At 51.1% G+C, this 17592-nt stretch overlaps 1 protein-coding gene, 1 non-coding gene and 1 pseudogene across 5 annotated transcripts in view; 2 read left to right on the top strand and 1 right to left on the bottom strand.

The window, feature by feature from the left end:
* The window catches only part of RBFOX3 (RNA binding fox-1 homolog 3), a 430383-nt gene that overhangs the window by 357471 nt on the left and 55320 nt on the right, over window positions 1–17592 (bottom strand). The window lies entirely within an intron of this gene.
* On the top strand, window positions 11707–11785 carry LOC139039305 (small nucleolar RNA U2-19). Its single transcript, XR_011492623.1, has one exon. It is a non-coding gene; the product is annotated as a small nucleolar RNA U2-19 (small nucleolar RNA).
* On the top strand, window positions 11951–12026 carry LOC139039302 (small nucleolar RNA U2-30; annotated as a pseudogene).

The following is a 17592-nucleotide window of genomic DNA, read 5'->3' as shown; positions in this document are numbered from 1 at the left end:
CCATCTCATCCTCTATTAATATGTAAATATATAATCAGCAAACTTGTCATTCTTGAAGACAGCATATTATTAACAGTTTGTTTAAATACTTCCCACTTTTTAGTGCAGATATAAGTATCTGCACTTATATTGTGCAAGGAAGACTGGGTGTTTGAGCAATTTCTGCACTCCATGTTTCCTGAAATGGGATTACAGGATCAATGGGCATTATCCATTTCATAATCCATCACATACTGGCAAAACCCACTGTCTAAAGGATGCCTTGAGCAATGAGTGTTTGTATACAGTTTAATTGGGACTCAATATTTATATATTTTCAATCTACTTTTTTGCTAATATAAACAGGTGAATTATTTCAGATCATTAAAAATCCTATATAGTTTAACCTTTCATTGTATAGCCTGACAAATTCCCATTGAGGGTGAAGTAGACATGCAAGTTTCTCAATGAAGTTACTGCTCCAGGATCTGGGAATGGAGCCCACCTATTACGCCCACCACTGTGGGGCAGCCAATCTCAGTTACGGCATGGGGTGGGGAAGGAGGTAGGAATTAACTAAGGCCATGATAGAGGGTTGCAACCCAGCTGTTGTTCAGTCGCTTAGTCATGTTTGACTCTTTGCGACCCCACGGACTGCAGCACACCAGGCCTCCCTGTCCTTCACCATCTCCTGGAGCTTGTTCAAACTCATGTCCATTGAGTTGATGAAATGCTCCTAAAACATGTGTATGCCTCCAAGGCTGGAAAATGGTGCTTGGGAGGCACTGGGCACCCCAGAGGACTCACAATCTCCAGGTGTCTTTGCTCGCTGACACCTGTTCTGAAAACTGCTCTGACTATAGAAGGCTTTTGTCATGAAGTCTCACTGAAGGCACCACCATGCCCCGAGTCCAAGAGTCTAAAGAGTCTCTTCCTCCTCAAAAGCACTCCTCAGTATCTACAAGTCTCTAGCTCCATCTCGAGACACAGAAACTCTCCCGCTGACAACAGGGCCAGGAGCTCCATGGGACCACCCCCACTCTGTGGATTGAAGGTACCACACATGTTGACACTAACCCCCAGTGGGATGCTATCTGGAGGTGGGCTGTTGGAAGAGGGGGTGAATCAGCCACGAGGATGGACCTTCATGATGAGATTAGTGCCCTTGGAAGAAAAGACCCAAGAGACAGTGTCTCTCTGCCTTGTGAAGACGTGGTGAGACATCCACGGCTAGAGAGTCTTCACCAGACACAGAAACTGCCAGCACCTGATCTCAGGCTTCCCAGAACTGTGAGATGGAATGTGGACAGAGGAACCTGGTGGACTACAGTCTCTAGGGTTGCAAAGAGTTGGATGTGACTTAGCACACATGCATAACCCCATTTACAGGGGCTCCACCCTGATTACATAATCACATCCCAAAAGCTCTCACCTCCTAATACCATCATGTCAGAAATTATTTTAAATATGTGAATATTGGAAATATTCAGTCTACAGCATATGGTAAAAAGACCAAAGTTCTAGTCAGTGAGTTTCCTTCTTTCAAGTTCAGTGTCCCCATGAGCTGATCAAAGAACAGATCAAGGAATCCACTGGTTCATTCAACAGGAGTTGCTAAGCCCAAGCCCTGAGCATCAGGCAAATGCCCAGATGCCAGGAGTATAACCAGGGGTGGGACAGCTGCCTGTCCAATGGGAGAGTGGAAGACCGGCAAAAACACAAATTAAATGCAATCTGATGAAATGCAATACTAATCAAAGTCAAACCTTTCCAACTGGCCAATATCGGGATGTCCAGCATCCTGGTACCTTACCTCCCACGGTCTCTGTGTCCTGAATCTCACCTCCGCTTCCTGCCCTCAGGGCCAGACACCCCTAAGAGGGCCTATGTTTTCACCTCCTAGGTGGAGTAGGCTTTGTTCTGGGAGACAAAAGGCCAGGATTTCAGGCCTACACTTGTGACCACCTCTTTGCTCTTCCCTTCTGGACTTCAGTTTCCCCATTGTTAAAACCAGAGTTGGGTTAAATGATCCTCAGACCCTTCTTCTGTGATGGGAAACTTCCGCTCTCCCTCCAGGGAGTGGGACCCAGGATTCTGGAGAGTTCTGGAATAATGAAATCATTCCATGCCCCATTTGGATAAGAAATGAGTTTGACAGAAGAGTACTGCCAAGAGTGATGTGCGGGCAGGTTCACCAACACACGGCAGACAAAGCGCAGGTTAGAGCTGGTTTCCTAGCACCAACATTTACAAACAGCACCAGCATCAACGTGGGCAAGCGGTTTCCTAAGTGCCTAACACAGTCTCTCCCCCGTCCGCCCTGCTTGGGAAAGGCAGCTGAGCTCTGCTCCAGCCTTTTCGGCAGTTTGAAGAGGAGAAAAAAACAATGGCTTCTCTCTCCTGCCCAGCACGTTCACCCTGGGGGTCCATTGCAAAGCAGTGTTCTTGAGTAGTCAGCAAGGTACCCTCCCTGGGATGTCAGCTTCATGGTGAAAGCTGCTCCCCACCAACGATGTGTGGAATGCTGGGTCCCAGACTGCTGCCTCCGGCAGGGCACTGAATCTGGACTGAACACAGGGCATTGCATCTGGAAGCAAACGCCTCGGCTGGAGACGCAATTGTAAAAGCAGCCCTGCCCCGCCTCATGCCTTGAGAAGTAGAGAAGTCACCCCTTTTACAGACTCTCCCCAGGCACCACATGCTCAGGACCTGAACAGCCACATATCTCAAAAACAAGGATTCCCGTGTATAATTCACCATCAGACAAGTGCCCAACATGGTGCTTAAAGAAAGTTGTCTTCATGGCTTTCACACGGAAAGGGCCCTCTGGGTGCACCTCACAACCTTGCCAGATGCCCCTATAAGTCAGGATTTCTCAACCTCAGCACCACTGACAGGTGGGGCCATCCTGGGCACAGTGTGGTGTCGGGCAGTGTCCGTGGTCTACACCCTCTAGATTCCAGAGCACTGCCATTGCCCCCCAAGCTGTGACCATCAAAGATGTCTCCAGACAATGCCAAATGTCCCTGGGTGTAAAACCTCCCCTCATTGACAAGGCTGCTGTAAATTAAAGGACCACAGGTATGTCAGGTGACGACAATCTCTAATGCACTCCAGACCAGATGAGCCAGACGGCAAAGTCCTCCACATCACCTGGCAGTCCCCTCTGCTGAGATTACTTGGATTCACCAGTGAGTTTCCCAACAAGGGAGAAAGCCCGCGATCCTCATTTCCAAGAAAATGATTCCTGTTCTTTCCATAGGGGCTGTGCCCTGGCAATTTCGGTTTCATTTCTCACCACAGAGCTTTCTCTTACCCCTATTCCACCCCCAATAGGGCAGGACTATCTGCACCTCTGAAGCACTCTCTAATCATGTACATGTAAATCAAATTGAAGTTTTCACGCTTGCCGGGATCTCAATGTCTTAAAGGCACTTGACTAGAATTCTTTGGGAAGTATATTCTAATACCACTCATTACCATCTATTTTTCTAAGCTTGGAGTTTTGTAATGGAAATCTCTTTTCTTGTCTGACTATATGTCCTGTGTATAAATTTCAAACCAAAAGGCAGGGAAACTCATTTTTATTTAGAATTTTGACCAATCTCTTGAGATAACAACTGGCAAGATGCTACGGATGTCACCCACCCAGTATGGAAACCACTAACATCCAGCCTGGTAGAAAAGCATAGGCAAAGCAGGTGGATTCACCAGGACATGCCAACTGCTGTCCACAGGTCTTCACATCACAACACCCCTCACAGTCAGCCTCAGCTCCCACGCAGGGCCCAGGGCCCCACAGTTACCCATTTATCAGCCACAAGCCAGGGACAAGAGCTGAGAAACAAGGTTTCCCCCCAGTACTCACCCCCTTGCTGGGAAGGGACAGGCATCACTTCCACTCACAGCCCACGAGGGAGAACTAGTCACGTGACCCCCAGGAATGTGAGGCCTGGGGAGTGGAGCCCTGGGTGGCCTCCTTCCAGCAACAGCTCCATTCTCCAGGGGGAGCATGGCCCCACGGTGGTCAACCAGCTGCCTTAGCCAGCCGGCCAGTGGACAGCACTCACAAGGCTCACGAGGAGGACGGCCATGGCACTGAGCCAAGTGGCTTCCTTCCCAAAGCAGAGGTGATCCCAACAGAGCCATCCATACATTTTGTCGCCTCTCTCATGGTATTAAACCCTGGGGAGTTAGGTGGGGTGATACTTCCTCATCAACAGGCACTAACAGAGAGAGATGGCAGGACAGCAGTCCACATGCCCAGCCAAGGAGTAGCCCCCATCCCACTGCTGAAACAGGTCAAAAATTAGGAAGTGTCTGATCAGCACAGATTTCAGAATGGTCAGCGCAGAGGACCCTGGAATCAACATATCAAAGGTAGGTGGGAGGTGGAAGGAGTTCTGTTCTGGCTAAACCATGTCCCAGCGGCTGGACATGAAACAGACATTGGCTCTCAATTCTGTCACCCTGGTACATACAATTAAAGGGTCAGAGCGCAGCGGAACCAGGGCTGTCCTGTTCTCTGCAGAGGACCCTGTGCAGACAGTGACCCACCTCCCATCTTCCAGTGACACCTGTGTTGGTGAGAGAACCAGGCACGTGAGAAAGTGTGGGACAAAACCACCATGTGATACCAGCCCAGCCCCTCCTGCTCTTAGCATCAGTCAGCGAGGCTGAGGAGTGTGAGGGGCTGGGACACAGAAGGATCTCACAGGTGGCAGACCCTCAGGACTCCCCCTGCCACCACCATCGGCCAATCCTAAGATCAGGTATCACCATCCTGAGCGCACCTTCTCATCTCCTCTCCTCTCCTGGCAGGATCACCACTCTGCATTCCTCACTCTTGTCTTTCTGTGTGCAGGACTAGCTCTCTGCACCAGGGGACCCCAAGAACGCACACAAACTTCTGTCTGCCAGGATCATCCAGCCAGCTTGCTGATAACTGTGCTCTTCTTTTTCTTGTCTTTTTTTTTTTTTAACCAATTGCCCTTCTGGGAGAGAAAAGAAAAGCCAGATCTTTCGGAAATACCATCCTGCCATTGCATGTATAAAATCCATCAGCTCTGAAACCGCAACGCTGGAAAAGGAGCTGGAGGGAGGGCGGCCCCACAGCTGTGCTGGGAGTTCTGTGCTGGGCACTGGTTTTGCTTGTTATCTTCTCCCCGCCTGCCTCTCTCTCCCTCTCCCTCCTAGCCCGGTCTCTCTCACATCTATTTTTGTGGTTGATCAGTGTGCCTCTGTTTCCCAACCGAGGGCTTACGTATGTGTATTTCTATACATTATTCCCTCCATAGAGGCTTCTGAGCCATGCAAATGGCACCTTATGCAAATCAAAGACTCCTCCATCTGTTTCCGATATTCCCCACTTCCCCTTAATAACCTGTTTTAGGGGATGCGGTACATGCAGCAGATGATACAACTTTATTTTTGTAAACCCAGTTGGTCCTGGAGTGCTGGCAGCCACAATAATAGAAGAGTGCGCCTGTTAGTGCCTCTCAGTGAGTCTGCCGTCAGGCAGCACCTCATTAAAACTAGCCGGGAGGGGCTCCAGGAAGAAAGGGAGGGGGCACGGTGGGGTCCCAGCAGAGCAGCACACGGAATCCTGACCTCTCCCTCTTTCTACCTGGTCTGTGTTTGCTGTGTGTCGAATCGTGTCCCTTCCCACCCACCTACCAAAAGAAATGTTGAAATCCTAACCCCGGGTTCCTCTCAATTGCGACCTTATCTGAAAACAGGGTCACTGTAGATGGAATAAGATGTAAGTTAAGATGAGGTCACAGTAGAGTAGGGCATTTAATCCAATATCATTGGTGTCCTTACAAGAAGAGAGGACAGAGACAGGGAGATGGCCATGTCACAACAGAGGCAGAGTCTGGAGTGATGCACTTACAAGCTGAGAAACACCGAGGGCTGTCGGCAGCCACCAGAAGCCGGGAGAGGCCAGGAAAGATTCTCCCCTAAAGGTTTCAGGGAAGCGGGTTCCTGCTGACACCTCCATATCACAGCCCTTCCAAGTGCCTCTCCTTCCCACCTGAGACTTCCCAGGTGTCGCAGTAACTGAGGCAATGCTTATTTTCCCAGCCCACTGTGCCTCCAAAGCCTTTCTCAAAAACTCTCTGGCAGGATGAAGGCAGGAGGGCTAAGTAACTGCTCCCAGGTAACAGTGAGCAGGTGCAAATGGGGCAGGAAGACATCACTCAGAGTCAATTTCAAATTGTTTCTTTTTAGACCTCTTTTAGTGCCCAGAGGATACTCTTGACATCAAAAACTCACTTTCATCCCAATGAAGGGTACCTAGGATTCTATGCACTGATTTTTCAATTTCTTGTGAGTCTACAGTTATTTCCAAAGACAAATTAGGAGGGAAAAGATTATTTTGTTTGACAAGATGCTACAAAGCCCAACAAAGGCTTATGCCCCACGCCACATAAATCTGGCTTACAGGTAAATTTGAGACCTTACAGTCAGGAAGCAAAGTCTAGACTTCCAGTAAGGGGTGAAGAGAGGCATTCAGGAGAACAAGTCATCACTTAGAACCTGCATTTTTCAAACACCCAAGGAACCAGCTCTATGGCTCCCAGGAGAGAGGCAACTGGGGACCAGGATTGTCTAGAGGAATTCAAAGAAGGGAGGGAGCTACAGACTGGATGGGGCAGCTGGCCACCAGCAAGGTGCCCAGTACAGGAGCTGGCCAGTTCTGAAGCGCAGAGGGGAGTGCCTGTGAAAGTGGGGAGGGGGTCATGGGGAAGTAGCTGGGCCACAGACCTAGGTAGCAGACTCAAGTCTGTGCAAGAAGAGGGACCTTCTAAAGGAGACAATGGGCTAGGCTTACACACATGTCATGGGAGGTGATGCTGGGGAAGGTTAGCAGTGTTACCAGTCAAGGAAACTCACATTGTGCATGGAGGCATGAGGGAGAAAAGGAAGAAGAGCCTTTTGTCCCCCAAAGGGAAATAGATGGACCCGAAGGCTTCCAGGAGTCCCTGGACACTCTACAACAGGTCAGCAAACCAAGGCCAGGGGACAAACACAGCTTTCCACCTGTTTTGTAAACAAAGCTATGGGAACATAGCCACATTCATTCATTTACATGTTACCTAAGGTGGCTTTCACACTGATGGCCAAGTTAAGTTGTTGTGACAGAGACCTCCTGGCCCTAAAATACTAACTACCTGGCCATTGACAGAGCTGGTTTACAGAGCCCTACTCCAGAACATTTCAACTCTACAGGAGCTGGTTTGAACTTACACAAAGCCTGGATGGGAGGATTTTTAAGGGATGTAAAGACAAGGAGTACAGCCCCCATGGAGAGGAGGACATGCCCACAGTGTTTTCCTTTTACCCACCTTGGGGGAAATAACCTCAGTTCTGGCAAAGTGAGTGCAAGCTCCATGAATTCTGGAGAGGCCAAGCTAGGGTAAGGACCCTGCACTGGTCCCTGGATGTAAAGCTGTGTTTTCAGAGAAGGGAACATGCCAGAAAGTTGTTAATAAGCATTTCTGATGTGATTCAGGACAGGAAGCCCAAACTAAGAGAATTCCAGAGTAAAGACAAAAACCCATGGGGACAGAATATCTTTAAGACAAACATCAAGCCTAGGGGAAAACTTTCATCTACAATTGATGGTCTAGCAGGTTCAAAAGGGTGATGATGGTCCACAGCCAGCCAGGGGGCCCTGCTTGTAGGGTTTTCTTGGCTCTAGAGTTGGATAGCCCCATCCACTGAGCCTGCCGAGATCCATTCTCTGAATCCCACATCATTCTCTTGCCTACACATGCTCCACCACCCCTGCTCCCTGCACTCCACCCATCGTCTGCAAGAGTCCAGATGCCCAGGCCTCTGGCCCTCCTCCCTCTGGTCATGCACTCCTAGGAGGCCAGCAGCCCTTCCTGCCATGGAGAGTTGTGATGAGACTTTGGGATGGTTGGTGGGGGGGGGCGGTGGGTGACTTACTCAAAATGCCGTTCCTCACCCTCTCTCATTACTCTCAGCGCTCTGTGAATAAACACCCGCCAGCATTCATCCACCCAACACGGTGCATGCGTCCAGCTCCCTTGAGTGTGTGAGATGCACATGGGCCAGCACCATGCCATCTCCCTCTTCAGGCCTCAGCCCAGGCCCAGCGATTGCTCACCTGGAGCTCAGTTGACAGTATTTTATTTTGAGGTTGTGGTGAAATCCATTCACGAAATTCAACAATAAGAGGCAAGCCAGCCCCACAAGCCAGACCAGGAGAAACCAGGGTGAGTGGTGGGCTCTCTCCCCAGTTCCTTTACTCACTCCATCCTTGGGCACTGGCCTGTCTCAGCCCTGGGGGTTCAGAGACAATGAGACTCTGTCCTAGCCCTAGGGGTGTACACAGCAGGGCTGGAGGAACCCTGATAAAGCTCCTATGGGTCCTTATTACAGAACCATAAGGCCTGAGTAGAGTGCTGAGCATGCACAGATGATGGGCCTCTGGGAGTTCAGGGGTGGCGGGGATGGCTCCTCCAAGGCCACATGCATCTTAAGAGGGTCTTTTCTCAGCAGTGGAATCTAAGCAGCTTGGGATTTGGTGGTGGATGTAGGGGATGGCACTCTGGTGCCGGTCTGTGTCCCCTCAAGCTCTCCTGGAGTGTCGCCTCTGCAGGGCTCCACCAGGCCGAGGACTTGGCCGGTTCTGGTGGTGAGGAAAATAGAACAGCAGGCTCCCGGCTGGGAGATGCAGCCCAGAGAAACATCTGTGTCGTTGCCAAGTGCCCAGATCCTACGTCTCAGTCCCCACACAGACTGTGCCTGCATTCAGGGAACGGGGGCTCCGGCTGCAAGCCCACCTTCCCTGTGGCCTCTGACTGTGCCCCACCCTGGAGGCCCAGGTTGGGTGAGGAGGCCGCAAGGCTCGGGGGAGGGCGGCACAGGCCAGCAGGTGGGGCCCACGAAGCTGGCAGCTGCCACGCTGCTCCAGCTTTAGCATCCTCGTTATCTAAGGCAGCTTCACTTTTAAGCGACCAGTGAAGGACAAGCACCCTGTAAATTTAGAACGCGTGATGGCTGGTAGCGTTTGGTATTCATCTTAGCACACGAGTTGGGGGAGGAGAGTGGCCGCACCATCGCATCCCAGCCCACAGAGACGCTTGCAGAAGGGAACCGTCCTCCCCCGAAGGAAAAAGGCAGCAGACCCTCCGAGGCCAGGGCCCAGTCCCCACCTCTAGGGCTGCCCTCTCTGCCACTATTCCCACCAGCAGGGCTCCACTCATGGCACCTCAGCCCCCACCGCTGGGCGCCCCCTTCCCTTTCTCACATTTGGCTAAAAATAAAACCTCTTTGGCAGCAAATACACCCAGTTTCCCCAGAACATAAGCTTCCTGGGAATCTAGAAAAGGGAACAGCTCTACCTCTCATGGAGCCCAGATGGATTCCTGAAAATTTGTGTCAAACCAATTTTTGTAAATCCAATCATGTTCGCAGTGATTCACCTCCATCTCTGAAACACTTCCCTCCTGACCAGCTGCTCACCTGACCAGCTTCCTCCACGCACACAAACACGCTCACCAGCGATGGGCTTGAGCAAACACCAATTCAAGAGGGGGCTGCGGCCAGAGAGGGGCTTCGTGTGATCTGAATACTCATGGCCAGATTTTGCTGTGTCAGGGCTCAGGTTTCCAGGAAGCAGAGCAGATGGCCCAGTGCCCTCCTCGGCGTTTCTTTAGCCCTTATCCAATTTCTTTTAGGGAGGTCTCACCAGAACCACCATGACACCTCTCACCGGTTGCTCCAGGACATCCCAAGTGGTCCTCTGCATGATAGATCTGTGAGAGAACTGCACAGGAGTTGGGGAAGCAGGGGGAGAGGTAGGTCCAGATTTCCTGTTGTAATGTCCCCCATGTGCTGGCCCTAAAGGCAGGGTGGGGTGGCCTGCAGCAAAGCCAGGCTGGACCGTTCAGAGTTCTTGGGCAGCACAGATGGGTGAGGGAGGGGCCAGCATGAGCAGACCTGCAGTGGAAGAGGGTGCCTCTCACTGCAGGACAGAAGCATCAAGGCTGCAGCCATGGAAGCCGACAATGGTTGCTGGTACCCGAGGAAATGGAGACAAGTGGACAGATCCAAGGTCCAAGGCCAGTGGACTGGGCAGTGGATGATACTTAGGAGGTCAGAGGAGAGGAAGATGACCTGGCCAGTGAGGGAGGCCCACGCCTTCAGACTAGGGAGCCTGGGCCTCTGTCTCGATGATGCTGGAGAGCTTGGTTGCTACCCTGTCCAGGGGAGGCTACTGTTGAATCAGCTGCACACTAGATTCCCAGGACACAAGCAAGGCCACAGGGACCAGTCGCTGCTCTGTGACTCTCTTTTGTCAGGCGACTGTTAAAAACATATGTGCATACACGCATGTGTGTTAAAGAATGAATGACTCCTGTTGAAATAGCCCTCATCAATCTGGAGCTGAATGTCCACTGACATGTAGAAGCTTCCCCAGTGGACTTCACTGATTTATACCAGGGTGGGTGTGTCACCAACTGGACTATGCCTTCCTTAAGAGGAGAAAGAGGAGGCATATATGCTCAGTACCTGCCCTGTTTCAAACCCCACCCGAGGTCCTTGAACCTCATATTTCATCTCATTTTCACAGCATCACCCTCATTTTGTAGGTTAAAGAAGCTGAGGCTCAGAGAGTCGATGAAGAGCTAGTTGGTGAGGGAGCTGGGGTTTGACCTTCTCTATCACAGAGGCTCCGTCCTTTGCTTTTCTCGTAGGACCACCCTGGGGATGGGACAGGCTGATCTGTCCATCTTTCCTAGATGCGGGCAGGGCTGGGAGCCAAGCCCTCCTCCAGCACTGGGGATGGGAGGTGGGGGGGACTATCCAGGCTTCAGAAATCCTCCTGAGGCCATGCCCCAGCCACGCCCCTGGACTTAGCCAGCCACGCCCACAGCACAACCATTGGCTGACGTGGGTACAGTAGAGGACCAGAGGCCCATCAAGGAGGATGGTGATAAACCCACCTGTCAGGGAGGGGTCGCCAAGTCCCTTCAGTACGAGGGAAAACCAGCAGCAGCTTTGCCCAGCCCAGACTCCCAGGAGTATGGGAGGGAAGTTTTTGGTGGGCAACCCCGGGCCGGACATAGGAGCTGTCCAGCACAGGAGGAGCAACCTGGGCCCCTTGTGGTCAGAGAATCTGAACAGCCTTCGGCATGATCTGTGATCTTGTCCTTATTATAAAAGGAATACATATTCACTGCAGAAAATTTAGAAACTACACTTATGCAAAAAGAAGAAAATTTAAAATAACCCACAATCCCACTACCCCGAAATAACTCCTGTTAACATTTTGAGCATAATACCCTCCCAGACTTTCCTATGCATAGAATATATATTTTTGGTACTAAGTGGGATCATACTGTACATTCCATTTTATAACTTTTTTTTCACTTAACTATGTCTCATACTAAATCACTAAGTATTTTTCCACAACATCATTTTTTAATGACTGAATTAGCCAAAGAATACTAAAAGGATGGCTGAAGACAGGAAAGGAAAATTTTATAATACAGAACACTACAGTTAAGCATTAAACAGGAAAATGCCCTTTGTCAACAAATCAGCTCTATGATTACAGAAAAATATTATTTTTTTAAGTTTTTTCCTCTGTAGTCCAAATTCTACAATATTTAAAAAAACCAAACTTGATTTAAAGACATGACCCTCAAAAGAGAGCCCCATTCTCTGAGACCTTCTCTTACTGAAATGGACCACTGAGGAAAACAGCCAGATCTGCACATCCAAAGATCTTGCAGGCTACCTAGGCATGGTCTCTATAGTTCTGAGAAGCAAAAGAATAGAGTAATTTAAAACAATAAGGGGTTATGTGCAGAGTTGTGTGTGTAGGTCTGTGTGTGTGTGTGTATAAAGGCAACAGTGGATATCTGAGAATTTGTTGATGGATAAATGATATTGGGGTGGGAATGTACATGTATGCAAGGTAATCAATTCTGAGCAACAGTGAAAAGGTTTTACTACTGACCTTTATAACTAATACTGTGAATGCTTCTACACTTGATCTGAGCTCAAGGGGCAGGAGGCTCCCCTTGGCTAGTGGTGTCTTTAGATATAAATAATATCATCGTTCTGAAGGACTGACTTGACTTCCTCTCACTGCAGGTGTCATGGACTGAATGCTTGCGTCCCCTCAAAATTCATATGTTGAAGCCCTCGTGCATGCGTGCTAAGTCGCTTCAGTCACGTCCAGCTCTTTGCGACCCTACGGATTCTAGCCCTCCAGACTCATCTGTCCATGGGGTTCTCCAGGCAAGAATACTGGAGTGGGATGCCATGCCCTCCTCCAGGAGATCTTCGCGACTCAGGGAGGTTGAACCTGTGTCTCCTGCGGCTCCTGCGGCTCCTGCACCGCAGGCGGATTCTTTAGCACTGAGCCACTGGAGAAGCCCGCTGAAGCCCTCACCCTCAATGGAACAGTATTTGGAGGTGTAAGGTGATCAGGGTTAGATGAAGCCTGAGGATTGGGCCCTTGTGATGGGATTAGTACCCTAATAGGAAGAGACAGCAGAGCCCTCCCCCCACCACGTGAGGCCATCAAGAAAGCAGCAGTCTGCAAGCCAGAAGAGGGTCCTCACTGGAACCTGACCACACCACACCTTGATCTCAGACTCCAAGCCTCTGGAACTGTGAGAATTAAACTCCTGCTGCTTAGGCCACCCTGTTTGCACTATTCTGTCATGGCTGCAGAAGCAGGCTAAGACCTCAGGTAAGATGTCTAGAGTAGTTTGGGGACACTAAGATTGCAGTCATCTGGACTTTGTCAAACCATTCCCCAAGAAGAGACCCAGAGGGGCCGCATATGGAAGTGGGAGGAGTGAGAAACCTGAGTCCCTCCTGACCCAAGGAGGACTCATAGGACTCGCAGCTGCTCTGCCAGGAAGGAGGCATGTGACTCAAGAGGGACATGTGTGCTTGGGCTGGGGTCTGCTGTTTCACGGTGACAATAGATGAGGTGCAAAGAGCCTGGGGATGGCCCCCCGGAGATCCTCTTGGACGAGGCACAGGCAGAGCCCCTGGGGTCCCTCCCACTGTGGTCTCACCGGGAGCCCCATAGAAGAAGGGTAAATGAATGGAGAACACGAGGGGTCAGAGCTGAGGCCAACTCCAAGAAGAGCAAAGGGGGCTTCCCCAGGGTCAGAAGAAATCCTGGGGACAAACACACGGGGTTCCCCTTTGGGAACCAGGGACTGGGGCCTTGAATGCCGCTCCACACCGACTCAGACCCTCACCAGAGCGGGAGGAGCCGGGGAGCTGGAGGCGCTGAGAATCCCGCCCCCTCCCCACCCAGGTCTGGCTCCAGGATCCTCCAGCAGCTCTTCCTACCACTGGTCCCCGCAGCTTGGTTGAAAACCCAAGATTGGCCTGGGGCGGAACCAAGGGTGACTGGCAGTAAGCTGTGCCAGCCTCAGAGCCACTGCGACCCAACAGCAGTGTCCTTGGGAGCACAGATCCGTGCTTGCAAAGCATCATGGACACTGAGCAACTGCAGCTTCTGGTTTATTGCTTATCTTTCCTGTGTACTTTAGGGAAACTCCAACCTGCCACGGATGAAATAAAGATGGAGGACCTCTGCCCAGGTGGGAGCCACTTTAATCAGAACCCCAGAGGCTGAGCGCAGGGAGAACAAGGCTCAGCACTTGGGGTGCTGGCGGCCCTGGGAGGCACAGATTCCAGGTCCCAGGTGTAGGCCTCCTGGTGCCTAGAGTGATCCCACACCCTGGGATCCACTTCCTGGACAGAAAGTCCAGGTTGGGGCTGGTGCAGGGGTGGGTGACCCAGCACCTCTCTCTGTCACCAGGACACAGGTCCTGCACCTCCTGTCAGGCTGGGAGAAGGATGGCTGCAGTAGATCCATAGCAACATCCTGAGGCCCATCATAGAAGCCAAGAAGCGTTCACAGAAGCTGACTCTCCACGCTGGAAGACACTCCTCTAGTCTCATCAGCCAGAACCAGTCGCCGCTAAGAGCACAGGGTCTCCCGTGGACCGAGCGCTCAGTCTTGAGGTCAGGGTGGCCTCCCTCTCCCCGCACCAAGCCCAGGTCAGTAAGAAGTGAGAGGGCCTGGATGCCCCTGGGAGCCATCAGTCTGCGGGGCCGTCTCCCCAGCAAAGCTTTTCCCTGCCTGCCCTCTGAGACGCCACCATGAGATGCTGCGTTCACTCTCACTAGACCTTCAGCCTCTCCCTCGCCACCCAGAACACTCACCCCAACGTTCAGCTCCGCGGGCGATCTGGAGGGTAGAAAGTGGCCCCGCTGCCCCTCTGAGGTGCCTGGGCTCACAGGCCGGCTGCATGCCCACAGGGCCTGGCCAGGCCACGTGCCGGGGGGCATAGAGCAAGACAGGACAGCCCGCTCCCAAAGACAAAGTCGCCTGGGTGAAGACGACCATGCTAACACATGTGCTGGGGCCCAAGGAGGACTGTGGGGTCCACGTTTGTGGGGCCACTGGATGAGCAGGGCTGGAAGAGTCCACATTGTTAGTGGGTCCGCCAGGCAGTGGGAGGGTCCCCTCTTCTTTTAGGAGCAGACGAGCCCTCAATCAGAAGCCAGCCTCTGGGGAAGGGGCTGGTCTCCCCTCTGCAGGCCACTCGAAGGGCCCAGCCCCCTCTGCCCGTGAACAGTAGCTACCGCAGGTCTGTCTGCACAGTGCCTCCCTCCAAAACTTCTTACACACCCAGACACCCTCTCTCCTTGCCCTTCTCTTTTCCATTCACAGCTAGAATTAAGTGACTTCACAGAGGGGTGGGGATGAAAAAGTGCCATCCCCTTGACCCGACGGTTAGGCTCCAGAACTCCCATTATACTAATCATCACCCAACTAACACCTTTGTTTTGGGCCACATAGTCCTGGCAATACCGGTAAAACACATGTGCCTTCCAGCAAAACGTACCATCATACCCTGTAAGTCTGCCAGCCATGGGGCCTGCTTAAGTGTAGCTCAGTAAACACGTCCTTGCAGCCACATCAGTTCTGTCAAAGGTGCACCATCATGCCGATGGACAGGTGGACAAGCCAGGTTTCCCCTGACTCTCGGGCTGCCGGCCACTGGCTTCTTTCCACTGAATAAGGCACCAAAGGCTCTGAGAGGAGCCAGCCCATGGGCTCCTCAGGCCACACCCAGCCCACCACTTTGACTAGAGTCCCCTCTTACCTCCTCCATCTTCTATGCAACACAGAAGGTTGGACACGGACCTGCTTGGCTGATGTATTTGTCTCCAGGAGCTACCGTAACAAATTACCACAAACTGAGCAGCTTAAAACAACACAGTTTTATTCTTGAACAGCCCTGGAGGCCAAAAGCCGGAAACTAAGGTGTCGGCAGCGCTCTGCACTCTGGAAAGGCTTGCATCGCATCACTTCGATCCCTGCCTCTGCCCTTACATGACCATCAGCGCTGTATGTCCTCTTCTCTTCTTATAAGGACACCAGTCCCTTGATTTAGGGCCCACCCTACCCCAGTATGACCTCACCTTAGCTTGATTAAAGCTGCAAAGACCCTATTCCCAAATAAGATCTCATTCACAGGTCCCCGGAGTTAGAACTTAGACATATGGGGGCACAAAATAACACAGCGTAGGTCTCTCCTGGAAGGTCAAAGGTGGGCGGGCACACAGTGCCAGACCCGTCTCCCCACCTCCATCACCTGCATGCTAGCCAGCCTCTGCTCAGTGCCCCAGGGTGGAGTCCTGACAGCCTCCTGAGTCCTGCTGATGTTCACATCTCTCAGAACCAAACTCTGTCTCCCTAGAGCTTGCACCCACACATCCTTTTTCTGCCTTTGAACACAAAGGGACAAACCTACTTCCTCCTCCACATGACAGACCTTTGAATAATTAGAGCATGGCAGCAGGCCCACCCCCACCCACCCTGCCTCTCCAAGGCTCCTGGTGGCTTCAAGGGCCCACCTGTCATGCATGTGCACCCCCTCCACACCCCAGCTAAGCGAGCCCCATTGGCCACCATCTTTTCCTAAAGCAAGATACAGAACCGGCCACAAATGTCCTAGGGAGATGCCCCTCCCCAAACACAAACAGGGTGCCGCAGACACGAAGCTGGGGGTGCTAGAGAGGGAAGGTGCAGGGACTCGAGACTCTGGCTGAGAGGGTGGGGTGGGCACCGCAACAGTCCCTCGCCCTAGGTCGGGCTCTGGGGCTGTGATTCACCTATCCTGCAAACATAAACCCCCCCCACTGTGGGAGACAGATGGAAGAAGAGCTGGTCCCAGCCAGTCTGTCAGCAAAATCTGTGCCATCATATAAAGACTTCTCTCCCAGAAACTGATAGCTCCCTGATCGCAGGGTAGGGTCTGTGTATGTGCCTCGAGCTTGACAAAGTCTTGTTGAATGAATGAATGAGTTAATGGCTGAAGTGAACTGGGGGACCTGGAGACTTCTCATCTCTCCTGCTTCCACCCTGCAGCCCTGAGACAGCTCGCTGTGGAATTACACAGTAAACGTGGCTCTTGGGGAGATTTCCATGGTCAGAGCAGGACAACCTCAGTGCTGCCTCCTCCCAAGGCCCAGTTCCCTCCTCTGGAGCCGAGCTTTCTGTGTGTGCAGAGAAAGCAGGATAATAAAGGGAGGTGGGGTTTTGAAAGCTATCCAGGGTTGTCCACTGTTTTGGGGGGCAGCACCAGGGCAGTGAAGCACTAACAGAGGCTCTCAAGCCACACATGGTTCCTTTAAACCCAGGAATTTCAGACAAACAAGATCAGCAGACCTTAGGCACCCAGATGGGGTTGGAAGTCTACAATTGCCATTAGACCCAGAATGCCACTGCCATGAGAAGCTCAGGTCTAAGGCTTCGAGATCAGGTGATGGCTTAACACAGCTGGTCCAGAAGCAACTCCAAGACAGCATATAATAGTCAAAGTCTGAGAGTGGCCCATATGTAAAGAGTACTCCAGAACAAATAAAAATGAAAATTCTCCATGGACACATAGATAAAGCACATGAGCAGATAGTTCACAGAAGTCAAATGCAAATAAATAGTAAACAGAAAAAATATAATCAACCTTCCTAGAGTTGAGGAAATGTAAGTTTAAATGCTATTTTGTACCCTTAGACTGGCAAATATTTTAAGAAATAATAACTGATACTAGTATGGTGTAGGATAAAGAATCCTCGCATGGTATGGCGAATTCTGAAAATACTTTCAAATTTGTAAAGCAATCCAGCTGTAGTTATTAAAACTTAAGATATACATGCCCCTGGCCCCAATAATTCTCCTTCTGGGATTTTCTTCAAAAAAGCAGAAAGTGCCAGGAAAATACACAGCACATGAAAATGACATATGTGCATATATGCACACGGGTTGGTCAGCATGAGCAAAGTGGGTATTTTGGGAGGGAACACTTCCAGCTAGTAGCAGAGGTCAGAAGTCACCCCAGACAGCTGGATTTGGGGAGCAGCAAGCAAGACTAATCACTTCACTTTAGACACTTCTGTCTTAGAAGACCTAATACAATAAATAAATAATGACTTTATAACTCATGCGACTGCATTTTTTAAGTGACTAAGGAAATTATTTCAAAATGAAGCTTTTTTTTTTTTTACTTCCTCTGCTGTTACAGGTGG

This window comes from Odocoileus virginianus, chromosome 17 (assembly GCF_023699985.2).
Source record: "Odocoileus virginianus isolate 20LAN1187 ecotype Illinois chromosome 17, Ovbor_1.2, whole genome shotgun sequence".
Lineage (NCBI taxonomy): Eukaryota > Metazoa > Chordata > Mammalia > Artiodactyla > Cervidae > Odocoileus > Odocoileus virginianus.
Note: the sequence above shows the minus strand (reverse complement) of the source record. Positions and strands in the feature narration are given on the sequence as shown.